Source organism: Pseudonaja textilis, chromosome 10 (genome assembly GCF_049901715.1).
Source record: "Pseudonaja textilis isolate UNSWEBS1 chromosome 10, rPseTex1.2, whole genome shotgun sequence".
Lineage (NCBI taxonomy): Eukaryota > Metazoa > Chordata > Lepidosauria > Squamata > Elapidae > Pseudonaja > Pseudonaja textilis.
In genome coordinates, this window is record NC_141999.1 from 13958921 (window position 1) to 13973326 (window position 14406).

Sequence of the window (14406 nt, forward strand, 5' to 3'; positions counted from 1 at the left end):
AAGCGCTGAACGCCAGAATGAAATTTCCTTATAAAAAAGCAGCAAGGAATAACTATTTTTCTTTTCAGCATAAGCTAAATGATTGCAAATATTACAGATAGAAATCCTGGTTTCCTCCAGGTGTTTATAGATTTTAATATTCATCTGTCAAAGCCAATATGGTGGGATCATTTAGCAGAGGGGTGTCCAATCTTTTGCTACTCTAAGACCTGTGGAATTCTGGAAGTTGAAGTCCACAAAGAACCAGAATTCTGGAAGTTGAAGTCCACAAAGTTGCCAAGGTTGGACACCCCTAATCTAGGAATTTGCCTCTCCTTTTTAGATTAATACATTAAGGCTTCTTCCTCCTATTGTAGCCTAGTTCTCTAGTTCTGGTTGAGTTATTTTGCCCCCCAATTAATTCTCCCCAAAAGCTGCAAAGTTAGGTGTTTACCCAGATCCCAAATAAATATAAAATTAAATCTACTGCCATTTAACAAGATGAAGAGACATGTTAACATCACACATACTGTTACAAACTTATGGCCTAAAACAAGAACTCCAAGTTCCCTCTAAAGCAGCAACCAAACTACATATTGAAGCATCTTTTCAGATTCTGGAAGTATTATGTTTGTTCAGGCTATTCATTGACTCACTGAAGGAATAATGAGATTTACATGTAAGTGATTTTTTTTCACTTTAATTCTGCAATCCTTTGTGCTCAACTTCTGGCTCTGATTCCTGGATTACGGTCAATTGCTTCCTAAAGTTCAACTCTGATATACACACACAGCCAACAAGCAACTAGATCATGCTATGTTAGTAACATTGGCTGACCTTTAGGTTCTTGGCACAGTAAACAAACACAAAACAAAGAACGTTTCTCATTCTTCTCATTTCCAAAAAAGTAAATCAGATCTTTTACTGCTGTCTTTATAATAAAGCTGTATGGTAATTGACCTTCAAGGACTGACATGTTGCAAAATAGCTGGTTAACCCCAGTTGAATTGTTGATATGGCAGCTGTTTTGAGTCCTTTTGTTGCAAAATTAGCTTTGAAGTAATTATGGAGCACCAGAGGAATGTGAATCTCACATTCAATGTAGTCATTTTTTTCTTAACAAGTAGATGACAATGTAAATACCAACTTCTGGCTGATATCAAGCACTGCTTAAGATGCAAAGCATGAATTTATTTAAAGAATGTCAGCTGGAATACTTGCTGGAAAATATTGCATTTCTGGCATGGAAGGGTCTTATCTATGTAAATTGACAGTGTAGGGCATTTTGGTTCAGAAGCTAACCAGCAATCTAAACACTTCCTTTAAAATATACATACATACATACATACACACACACACACACACACACACACACACACACACACACACACATATATATCAGTGGTGGCTAACCTTTTTGGGCTCCTGTGCCAAAAATTGTGCATGTGCTTCCATGTGCGCATTCACGTGCCAGCACCCAGAAGGCAATTCTCACGGCCTCCGCCCCCTGCCCATGCGTGCGCAATTCCCCCCAGCCACCCCCTTATATGCACTATGCCTCCCAGCTGATTTTTGGCCTCCCAGAGGCTTGAGGAAAACTCCTGCAGCCTTTTCAGGCTGAAAAATAGGCCCATTTTGTCACTTCTGGTATTTCCGGAAATACAGGAAGTGATGAAACGGGCCTATTTTTTTTGGCCTGCATAGGCTTTCCTCAAGCCTCTGGGAGACTGAAAAAGGCTTCAAACAGCCCAAAAATCAGCTGTGAGGTGTGCGCATGCACAGTGAGGTAAGTTTGCTTGCAGCTCACATGCCAGCACCAATGGCTCTGCGTGCCACCTGTGGCATGCATGCCATAGGTTCACCATCATGGATATATATCAGTTTTGTTACCTGCTGCCATCAAATGTTTATTGGTAGGTTACAATATTTTTCAATATGTTACATTAGAACATCCAAAATATAACACTGGTAAAATGAAACAAAACTATCACAAAATCTAACAACAGAAAATAAAAACAATAAGTTTTTATTTATTATGAAACCTCAAAGACAACATGTGTAGGCTTTCAAAGGGTTTAAATCAGCATTTTGAGTGACCTTCAAAATCCAATAGAACCCGAGAACATAAGGATAGAATGCTCATGTTGGTGTATACCAGGTAGTAGTTGGGCTGTTGCATTCTGAATTAATTGAAGTTTCTGGGTGATTTCAAAGTAGACCCATTGTAGATTGCATTGCTGGAGTTCCTATGAATGGTGATGAGTTGTGAGTCACTGTTGTGAAGCCCTCCCAATCCAGCTAAGGTTGCATCTGGCACATCAGCAGAAGCTGGGTAAAAATATAATACTACTAATAAGATATTATTCTTCATCAATATATTTGGACTTACTATAGATTACGTTATTTTTTTCAGTGAACGTCATCACATAATGGAACAAAAGAATACTGGAAAGAATTTTACAAAATTATTTGCAGCATTTAGGTTACTGGTATGTCCTTATTTCAAGTTGAAGCTGGTAAAAATATTCTGGGAAGTATACCATCCAGAAAATGACACCTTTGAATTGTGGTGCCGGTGTAAATTACTGCGTGTACCATGGACAACCAGAGTAACTAACAGAGAGGTGTTAAATTGTATAAAACCAGAAGTCACTAGAAACTAAAAGCATCGGACTACTTTGGCCATGCAAATTCATTGAAGAAGACAGTGATGCTAGGAACGATTAGTTGAACAAAGAAGAAAGGGCAAGCAAAGAACATGGTGATTTGATAATATCAAAGTTGAATATGCAACAATTGAAAGAAGCTGTGCTTGATAGGGTAGCATGGAGAGCCCTTGCGTATAAAGCCACCAATAGTCGGACATGACTAAATGGTTAAAAACAACATTAATGCAGCAAGGAGAAGGATCAGTACCACGGAGAGCTCCATCTTTTTGCTAAAGAATCCATCATTTATATATAGTGTTATGTTCTAACACTTTTGAATGAGCATAATTGACACAGCAGGTGGTTTTTGTAGCTAATTTAGGCACTCCTGAATTTCCTGAGAGGTTTTTTTTTTCTATTTCATACCAACACCCCAAATGCAGGAGGGAGTCCAGAAGAGCCACTGTATGTTCTTTATAATGAGTGGTACTCATTGATTTTAGGTTTGATTTAGTCATCCATGCTGCCTTATTGTTTTGTGACAATGAGCCTATTATGATTTATTCAAAAAATCATGATTTGAAATCTTGGTTTGGCCATGTATAAGAATGCAGTCATTTCATAGAAATAGACTGCGGAATCTATTTCACATAAAGCAGATTCAGTTTACAGGGATAAAATCTCCAGAGCCTCTGAGCATCACACATTTGCTGTATTTATGCACACAAGATACTTTTATTTTTCCTTATATGAGAACTGATAAAAGATAAATAAGTTCTGGCAGAAAATGGTAGGATGTTACTGAGATTCCTTTGGATTTAATTCAGTATTTCAGATTTTGAAGTAAAACACAGGGCTATTGTAATACAGTCTAGCTTTGTATATCTGGAGTGACCAAATTTACTTATGGGCCTGTTTTTCTGGGTGTCTGTGAAATGTTTTGAATTTAATTTCCAAACGTTGGTTTGGAGCATCAAGAGTAGACATGCAACATTTGCACAGAACATCTTCAGATTTACACATTTTATTGGTTTATCAGAATGTAAAACACAAAACATACAAAGAAAAACAAAGATAAGAGAAAAATAAGGAAGGAAAAGAGGAAGAAAAAAAAGTGCCGGGCAGAGGGAAGAAGGGAAAAAAAGGTTGACTTCCAACTCCTTTTGATGGAGTAGAACAGCGTTTCTCAAAGGTGTTTTTTTCAGGAGGCAACTGGACTTTCTTCTTCTTTTTCTTTTGAAGACATTTCACTTCTCATCCAAGAAGCTTCTTCAGCTCTGACAGGATAGTGGGGAATGGAGCTGAAAAAGCTTGGATGAGAAGTGAAAAGTCTTCAAAAGAAAAAAGAAGAAAGTCCAGTTGCCTCCTGAAAAAAACACCTGTGGGACAACCATGACCTGGATGACTGAGAATCTCTACAGAATTTTAGCACTAATGTTTCTTCAACACAGATCCCCTTTAAATACCTTTTGTGCAGTGGTGGTATTCTACCGGTTCGTCCCGGTTCTGCTGAACTGGTAGCAGCGATGAGCAGCAGAGACCAAAACTGTTTTCTCCGAACCTCTGTGTTGGGTCCACCCCTGCTTGCCCGGGCTCCCATATTCACCTTTATGTCCTGCATTTGAAGTGCATCTGCTTTGCGCGGCACAGCAATTGCCATGTGGCAGCTGCTGAAGCGACAGAGTGCAGGATTGCAGGAGGTGAGTCAAAATGCCTCTGTGCCTGTGCAAAGCATGCCCCCACCAAGCCACGCCCACCAAACTGGTGGTAACACTTTTGGAAATGCACCACTGCTTTTGTGGCCATGGACCAAGACTGGCCCACCAAGACTTAAGACTTAAATCACAACATTTTTTTCCAAGCTCTCATGGACCCCCTCTGATGACATGAAAAGTTAAGCCCTACACTTGGGCAAGAAAAACCAAAAGTACACATATAGAGTGGGTGAAACCAGGCTCAAAAGCAATAATTGTGAGAGGGATCTTGGAGTCTTAGTGGACAACCAGCTAAATATGAGCCAGCAGTATGAAACAGCAGCCAAAAAAGCTAATGCAATCCTAAGTTGCATTAACAGAGAGATACAATCAGGATCAAGTGAGGTACTAATACCACTCTATAAAGTCTTAATAAGACCACACTGTACTGCATCCAGTTTTGGTCGCCACACTATAAAAAAGATGTTGAGACTCTAGAAAGAGTGCAGAGAAGAGCAACTAAGATGATTAGGGAACTGGAGGCTAAAACGTACAATGAATTGGGCATGGCTAGTCTAGTGAAGAAAAGGACCAGGGGAGACATGATAGCATTGTTCCAATATTTGAGGGGCTGCCACAGAGAGGAAGGGGTCAATTTATTTTCTAAAGCAGCTGAAGGCCAGACAAGGAATAATGGATGGAAACTGAAGAAGGAGAGATTTAACCTTGAAAGAAGGAGAAACTTCCTGACAGTGAGAACAGTCAACCCATGGAACAGCTTGCCTTCGGAAGTTGTGGGAGCTTCATCACTGGAGGCTTTCGAGAAGAGATTGGACTGCCATTTGTCAAAGATGGTGTAGGGTCTCCTGCTTGGGCAGAGGGTTGGACTAGATGACCTACATGGCTCCTTCCAACTCTGATTATCTTTTATCTGTTACATCACAGCCCTCCAGGAGGTCAGTGGACCACAGGTTGAGAACCACTGCAGTAGAATGTAATAGTAACCTGAGACCTCAACTTTTTACTTTTATATAATAATATATATTAGCCATTTCTAGTTACATCGAATCTTATCGGCAAAACTCAAAGATAAAGTTTCATTTTTTCCCCACCACAAGCAGAAAGTCCAAAAGCGATTTCCAAGTAGAAAAAAGAATAGTTCTTTAATCAAAGCAGTCAATTTGGCCATCTCAGCTAACCCCATAAACTTTTTCTGCCATCCGTCCACTGTGGGAATCTGCTTGAAACATCTTAAAGCAATATTGTCTTTTCCTTGCTATCACATAGCATCTGTGATGAGTTTTAAGAAATGGGCCTCCTTTAATTCCTTATCTTTTGCTACAAGTGGACAGAAAGATTACAGTCTTTTTCTCTGCTGTTTATCCCAACTGTTAGGTGGAAGAATAATATTTCACATCACTAGGGCCTCTCCCAGAGTGTTTTGCATGGAAGACTTTTGACTAGAATGAGTTTTTATTGGATATCTGCCAATTCTAGAGAGTAGGGAATTTATTTAAACAGAGACTGGTAATTAGCCATCATTCTTCTACCTTTTTCTTTCCCTGGATTGTTTTTTCTTCATTCTTTCAATGTTTGTTTTCTGATTCCCTTTCACTTGATAAGGGTATTTTTCTGCTTTATATACACATGGTCGTTAACCCATTCTTAATTGAAAGGATTATATACAAGGACATAGAGAAGAACAAGAGCAGATACTTGTGAGGCACCGGGCTGAGTTAGTGCACCACAATGAAGAAAAAAAGAGTTCTAGGATCATTTAAGCATGATGTTGGACATGGAGATGTTGGACATGTTGAAGACTATGATTAAATAACTTTTTAATTCAATTATCAGCGTCTATCAGCACCTATATTATGTCAGTGTTTCTGGCAAGTTTAAGCAGTATGTACTTCAACTCCCAGAATTCTCCAACCAGCAGGCTAGCTGGAGAATTCTGGGAGTTGAAGTCCATATAGCTTAAAGTTGCCAAGGTTGAGAAACCCTGTTATATGTGAATGGATATACAATCAAGTGAGTAGCCATATTGGCATGAAACATATACCGTGTTTCTCATAAAATAAGGCCGGGTCTTATATTTTTTTGAGCCCCGAAAAAACGGCTAGGGCGTCTTTTTGGGGGTGACTTAATTCCCCCCCTTGCATCCTCATCTAGAGCGCCCCGCAGGCAGCCTCGCCACCAGCCGCTCCTAACGGGTGATCATGGAGAAGCGCAGAGAGCTCCCTACTCCCACCAAACACCTTTGCTGCAGACCCAAGACCTTTGGCACCCGCCGCTGTTGCTTTCCCTTCTGCCCATTCCGCCACCACGTTTAGAGCTGCCGCTTCTGTGTTTGGAGTGCCGCTGCCATTAGGAGTGCCACTGCCATTTGGAGCACTGCCGCCACGTTTGGAGCTACCGCTTCTGTGTTTGGAGTGCCGCTGCCATTTGGAGTGCCACTGCCATTTGGAGCACCGCTGCCACGTTTGGAGCTGCCGCTTCTGTGTTTGGAGTGCTGCTGCCATTTGGAGTGCCACTGCCATTTGGAGCACCGCTGCCACGTTTGGAGCTGCCGCTTCTGTGTTTGGAGTGCTGCTGCCATTTGGAGTGCCACCGCCATCTGGAGCACTGCTGCCACGTTTGGAGCTGCCGCTTCCGTGTTTGGAGTACCACTGCCATTTGGAGCACCGCTGTCATGTTTGGAGCTGCCACTTCTGCATTTGGAGCTGCCGCCATGTTTGGAGTGGCGGCGGCGCTCCAAATGGCGGTGGTGTTCCAAACAGTGGCAGTGCTCCAAACGCGGAAGTGGCAGCTCCAAACGCGGCGGCAGCTCCAAATGCGGACATGGCAACTCCAAACAGGGGCAGTGCTCCAAACAGCGGTGGGGTTCCAAACGCAGAAGCGGCAGCTCCAAATGCAGCGGCAGCTCCAAATGCAGAAGCGGCAGCTCCAAATGGCAGCGGTGCTCCAAACAGCAGTGGTGCTCCAAACGTGGAAGTGGCAGCTCCAAATGCGGCGGCGGCACGGGCAGAAGGGAAATCAACAGCGGCGGGCGCTGAAGGTCTTGGGTCTTTCGCAAAGGTGCTTGGCAGGAGTAGGGAGCTCGCTGCGCTCTGCCATGATCGCCCATTAGGAGCAGCTGGTGGCAAGGAATTGCTGTCCGCGGGGTGCTCCTAATGGCAAGTCCCCCCGCCCTTCCCCCCATTTTGCATGTTTTAAAATAGGACTAAATTTTGGGGGAGGGGCTTAATTTCATTTTATGCCTAGAAAACATGCTGGGTCTTCCTATTGGGGGAGGTCGTATTGTTGGAGAAACAAGGTAGGAGATAGGACAGAGTTTAAGAAACTTTGAATTGGCAGGTGAGTATTTAAATGTTGCACGTGTGAATGCTTTGCATAGTTGATGTTGTATCAGTGAGTTCCTGGCTGCTTGCTATAATAATAATTCTGTTGACTTATCTTAGTAATTCTTTTTCCTTAATAGGGGGAAAATAATTATGAGTATTAAAAAAAGTCCAAAATCATGAATGTTCCAAGGTGACATTCTTATTCTGCCCATTCAAGTTTGCTTATAAAGTTTGCACTTGCAAGCTTTTGAATTCTCAAGAGCTATTCCACAGGTGACATGTTTATCAGGTTGCTAGTAATAGATAATGAATTCAAAGGCATTTTCTGCAGTGACAACTGGAATAATTGTTTAAAATGACACTGCCTTTGCCTCTCCCCCGCCCTCTCTCTCCTGAATTACTTCCCATCAGCACTGCCATTAGACCAAGAAAGCAGAAAGTTTTGGACAATAAAAGTAGTCATTGACTTACAGTCATTTGTTTAGTGATTGATCAAATTTACAACAGCACTGAAGAAAGTGACTTATGACCATTTTTTACACTTATGACAATTGCAGCATCCCCATGGTCAAAATTCGGACGCTTGGCAAATGGCTTATATTTATGATGAGGCACCTGTCCTAGAGGTGCCTTTTGCAACATTCTGACAAGCAAAGACAGGGGAGAAGCCATATTCACTTAACGACCATGTTACCAACTTAACTGTTGAGTTTAACTTAACAACGATGGCAGGAAAGATCATAAAATGGGAGAAAACTGACACCACAACTTCCTACCTTAGCAACAGAAATTCTGGGCTAAATTGTGGTCATAAGTTCACATCGAATTGTACCCCAAAGTTTTTGCTTATCGATACATTTCCATAAAAAGAGTTCTGGGTTTTTCTAAGCCAGGGGTGTCAAACTCACATCATCACGTCACATGATGTATCATAACTTTTTTTTCTCCTTTGCTAAACTGGGCATGGGGGTGGCCAGCGCATGGCGCATTGGGCCCTCACACCAGGAGTTTGACACAGGAGCCCTGTTCTAAGCCAATTTTTTTTTGAATCTTGCAATTTGCAGAATGAGGAGCTTTTACCAAACCACCTGTTAAATTTCTAGTGTCTGCAATTCTCAATGTACTTGCTTGACTTTTTCTTTCTAAAGAAACTTCTTAGTGCTTCCAACCTGATTAGCAAATGGTTCTCAATTCCTTGACAAGACAGTGGAGAATGCCTCTCCCAGGAAGGGCTATACAATCTGAATCCCAGCCAGCGTGCGGTATAAAAACACAATTACAAGCTTGATGGATGTCTCACAAGCTTCCTACTTTATCCGGCTTGACCTTACTGCATTATGTAGCAGAATCAATGACGTGATTTTATTATTGCAAGGGAGAAATGTCAAGGATTTATTGATTTAATATTTTTAAATTTTCTGAAGTCACACAGATCCAAAGGCCACATATTTCTTCCAAACAAGGATCTATGTTCTTTTTTCTTTTTTTAAGTTCCAGTGGCTTGATGCAATGGGGTGCCATTGCTCCTTAGGACATGAACTTACTTGGTCAAGGGTAAGCATAGCATGAATTCACAGAAAGGCCAATCAGAAAAGAAGAAGGAACTGTAGATGATACGGAGAACTCTGAAGTTTGCTCAAGTACCAACAGTAGTCCTGGCTGAGAAATTAACAAACAACAAAGAATCTGGACAAAAACTCAAATTAAATAATGTTTATTAATGAATCAACATTGTTTAATGATACTACATTAATCAATTTATCTGGGCTAGGGGTTTTGTATTTGCTTATTTCCTGTTTTTTTTATTTTTGTAAGTAGCTGTTCTGACCAAGGCTTCCTGAGACATTAATAAATACACGTTAATCCTAAAAACCTTTTGGTTTATTTCGACGGCTGTGAATTATAGTCATTCACAGCCTTTAATGAGTCTCAAACAGTTTGTAAATAGTCCCACAGAAGTTTGCCAAAGTCATTCGGGATAAGTCTGATAAGCATGCACCTTTATCTTTCTCGAAATGCTGCCAATGACTAAATTTCCAATTAGTTGTACAAGACCAAATGGAGCACAAATTCAACATGGAGCTTCAGGTTTCAAACTGGCCAGTATGAACAAAGTTGCTTCCTGCAAAGGTTCATGTCCCTTTGCTCCTCCTTTATGTTTTATGGGAGGGCCAATCACCTCCAAGCCTTACTCTGGAATTGCCCCTTTTGTCTTAACTGCTCTTGCCTTCTGGCAGCTCTGTGCATGTGTGCACTGGGAACAGGCTCCCCTTGTTTCTCTGCCTCACTGCTGTCAGGTTCTGGAGGCTCCGGAGTTGGCACATAATTCTCAGATGGCCCTGGTGCCATCTGTGTGTTGGATGCAGATCCCTCGTCCGAGTCCTCCCCAGATTCCTGGACTGGCCCATGTTCCTCCCCACTGTCCAACTCTGCTGCCAGCTCTGCAGGTTGCTGGTGGACCACAACAGTAGCTCAAGATAGTGAACATGCTTAATATACCTTTCCCTTCCTGTTTTCCCCAGAACAACCTGGTGAGGTGATTGGGCTGAGAGAGAGGGAATGGTTATCCAGCTGGCTTTGATCCTTGAAGCCAGACTAGAACTCACCATCTCCTGATGATCTGCCCATAGTTACCCAGCAGTATTTCATTCCTAAGGCAGGATTAGAACACACTGCCTCCCAATGATTGGCCCAAACTCACCCTGCCAGTTTTCATGCCTAAGGCAGGACTAGAGCTCACAGTCCTCTGGGTTTCTAGCCTAGTGCGTTAATCACTTGACGATACTACAGATAGAACTAATGAGTATCCAAATACATTCAGTACTTTAAATTCTAGACAACTACAAAATACTGGAGGAAAAGAAAAGAAGGGAAAGAAAAATGAAAAAGAGGTTTTCCACGGGAGAAGGGAAAACAATCAAAAGTCTTGAAGACTGGTGAAAACCCTGGAAAAAGCCATTTTTTTTAGCAGGTGCAACTTTGCATCTCAAAAACTTTACTCAATATAGTACTAGCTGGAAAGAGGAAAAAAAGAGAAACTGGCTTGGGACTCAACATATTTTTCATTTATCTTCCATATGGTACCTCCTCTGTCTGACATAGATGGCTTTACCAAGGCAGAAATGAAAGGATTGGAATATGCTCAGAGCCATCTCAAGGCTGAGCTTGCATTTCAACATCTCCCCCGTAGGAAGATAAGGAGCCTTGGCTGTCGATAGAACTCATTTGAGTTTTGTCTTCTGTTCATGCTAAGGCATAATATCTGTTCTGTTCTGTTGATTTTGCAATGTGGACGTTATCAGTGAATAAAATGGACGCGATTTAGAAAAGCAGTTTGCTAGTAGCAAGTAATAAATCCATGGGTAATATTGGTAACTACAAATTGCTGAATAATTGCCTTTTTAACTGAGACTTTGTTCTCCATGCCAATGCTTTCATCAAAATAGCCATGCAACGTACGTGGAGTTAAACAGTAAAATCTAGTTTTGGAGATTTGTGCTAATGGATGTTTCCAAACAGACACAAAGGCAACAATCCTGAAGAACATCAACGTGTGCACCACCCTTTTAAGATTATTTTTCATGAGATGATATTTTATACTAAAGTTGTTATGGTGCTACAAGTCTATAATTTTAAGTATTTAATTTTACAATGCACGTGCATTGTGTATATTTTTCAAATTCACATACTTAGAGGCTGAAACCTGGGTGCTACCATGTGGATGAGTTTGAACAATTAATCAGCTTGTCTTCAAATGTTGTGGGTGCTCCATCCCTGGAAGCTTTTGAGAAAAGATTGGAAAATCATTTGTCTGAAGCGGTATAGGGTTAGAAGATCTCCAAGGTCCATTCCAATTCTGATATTCTGTTATTCTGAAATCTGTTTAGGAGAGGACTAGAATAAAGACCCCATTCCTCAAGAAAGGAACATGTTATGATCTGGAATTCTGTAGCAATAATGGTCCATGGACTCTACACCTTTTCCCTAATCATATGAAATTATTTCTTAGATTTTTGTAGGATCTTTACAATAGTCTAGATGTAATTTGTACATTGATGGATGAATGTTCTCGAATCAACAGCTGTAAGACATGGTTCCTGGATGGATTAATAGCTTTTGGGAAAAACAACTTTTTTTCCCCAGAGTCAGGCTTTGGCTAAGTGAGTGACAAGGTACAGATGTTCAATTGCAAGGCAGGCACAGCTCCTTCTGAAGTCATGGCACTCACCATGCTTTATAACCTGTTTTTCAGGTGAGCTGTTTTCCATTAGGGTCTTTGCATAGTGCTATATTATTTCATCCCTCTCAAGATCTTAATAGGATCTTGTAACCTTTTTCAAGAAGGCTTTAGTACAGTTGAAAATGAGAGAGATAGAAGCAGTCACAGCAACGGGCTTCCCATCCCTTTTAAATTTACATTCTGCCAGACCAAGGATGTAGTCAGCTGCAAAGAGGAACCAAACATATGATGTGGTTACTCTATCTGGGCCGTAGAAGTCATGACAACAAATAGTAGCAGTTTAGAGGTTTTTTTTTTTGGTCTTTTAATAACCCCATAACCCCTTGCATCAGGGTGGAGTCAGGGCAACTGAATGGAACTGAGTGTTTACTGGCCAGATGCCCTTCCTGTCACTAATGCAGAGTTCGCAGCAAATATAGACTCTGTCAGGGTTGCGATCAATGCCTTAATAAAATTAAGAGTCTCAAGCCATTTAGCAAGAAAAATCCAGTTGTATATTAGGAGCACTGTGTCATGCCTTGCCTCTGATCCAGTTTCCCCCTCCCCCCAGATTGTGTCACCAGTCACATTCCCCAACAAAGCAATTTCGCAGGTTGTAGAAGTCACCCCCTCCAGCCATTGCGGGTCTCTGTGGAAATGGCCTTGGCTTCAGCCAGCTAGGCTGTGTTTTGTTTTGACTGAGGTGTGAATTCCTTGGTGCAGCTGTGAGGTGTGATTTCCCATCCCCCTGCCTATGGCAACTCGGGAGCAGGTCAGGAAAACTTCGTGAGTTGACAGACTCATTGTGTCCAGAGAGAGAAATATCTGCCTCTACCTAGGATCAAACTCACAGCCTCCTGATTGTGAACCAAGGGCTCCACCTCTAGGCCACTGCATCAGTAATCTGCTGACATCTAATTATCATCTGAATTTCTGTATCCCAGCTCTGTAGAATATGGTTGTACCAACTAATTCAGGAAGCATTTTGATTAGACCTTTTGTCACGCCCCTGTCAGAGTCTGAATCCAAGGAGGAAGATGAACAGCTGACAAGGAGTGGAAGTGTGGCTCCGTTAGCTGTGGAGGAAGCTGGTAAAGGGCAAAGTCCGGCCGAACTCCCTCTCCCACAAGGGAGAGGGAGTTCAGAGGAAGACCAGGCCCACCTCTTCTTCATCCTAGGGCACACAGGGAGGAATGGAGAAGAGAGCAATGTGGGTTGCATGGCTTACGGGAGAGGAAAGGGCCTTGATTCCCTTCATTAGGCACAGCTGGGAATGAGAGTTTAAAAGAGATGCAATCTGAGTGTGGCATCTGCTGGGAACAAATGTGAGTTTATCTTGTGTTGACTTTGGTTATCTGTGTTCCTGGCATCCTCCCAACTGTGTTGAATTATTGCCGTTCCTTCACATCTGGAATTCCTTCTCTTGCCCTGCTGGACTAATTACCTCATCTTGCCTTGATTGGACTTATAGTTACAGTTTTTGGACTTGATTCTCTGCAACCAAAGGCTGTTCCTGGGAGAGTTTTACTCCAGCCCAGAAGGTAACCAGAACACTGGAGGCAAAGTTGGAGCTAGTAAAGGGACTCCTACTGATCATCTCATTGTGTTGCCTTTATGTCATGCCCCAGTCATCAGGGTCATCACACCTTTCACATCAACTAGAATGGATGGATAAATAGCTATTGTGGGAAGATTTGCTTTAGAGCAATATTCTCAACCTTGGCCACTTTAAGATGGGTTTCAGTTCTTCAGCTAGCAGGGGAATATTGGGAGTTAAATTCCACACATTATACAGCAACCAAGATTAAGAAACACTGTGTTAGAGTCTAAGAATCTTTTGCTGCCAGAGAAGACACCTTTATTCTTGGGGATTAATCATCCATGTTAGATTTTTAACAGGACCAACTAACCACAAATTCTGAAGTCTGAGATCTTATTCGAGAATAAAAATTTCTTCCCAGTTCCCTTTTTTTTGCCCTATTGAAGGAATTGCAAGTGTGCATGACCAGTGAATGATTCCAGTGTTATCTGCGTATTGACTACCAGAGGATGCTTGACTGCTCAACACTGAAAAAAATGTTTAATCCTAGTTTTGTGCAGAGTAAAGATTACAGTATCACCATGTTTGATTGGCTGGGATTGGCTTGTGATCCAAAGTGTATTTCCCCTTCTTTCTTGGTGATGCATTTTGTTTAATTGAAGGAGATTGCTGAAAGTTTTTTTTTTTTTAAAGCTTGGTGAATTTTGAAGGTAGTAATGTCTTTTGCCAAAGTGAAATTTTGTATGTTTTCTAAATTAATGTTTCCATGGATTAATTTACTTTTTCTTTTTTCACTGGAGATTAGTTTCTGGAAGATCCGCTCTGGCTGATTATATTACTATATCAGGTTTCATCATTACAGATTTATCCACCATCACTTTACATAATGTTTTGAATTTTAGTTTTCAGTAATCCTTGTACCTATGTAGATTGGTTGAAATGTGATGACAATTTATGATTTATGCCAAAGTTTGGGATGAGG

General features: G+C 41.5%; 1 protein-coding gene across 5 annotated transcripts in view; it reads left to right on the forward strand.

The window, feature by feature from the left end:
- Positions 1 to 14406, forward strand: part of PTPRU (protein tyrosine phosphatase receptor type U) — a 385271-nt gene that overhangs the window by 165440 nt on the left and 205425 nt on the right. The window lies entirely within an intron of this gene.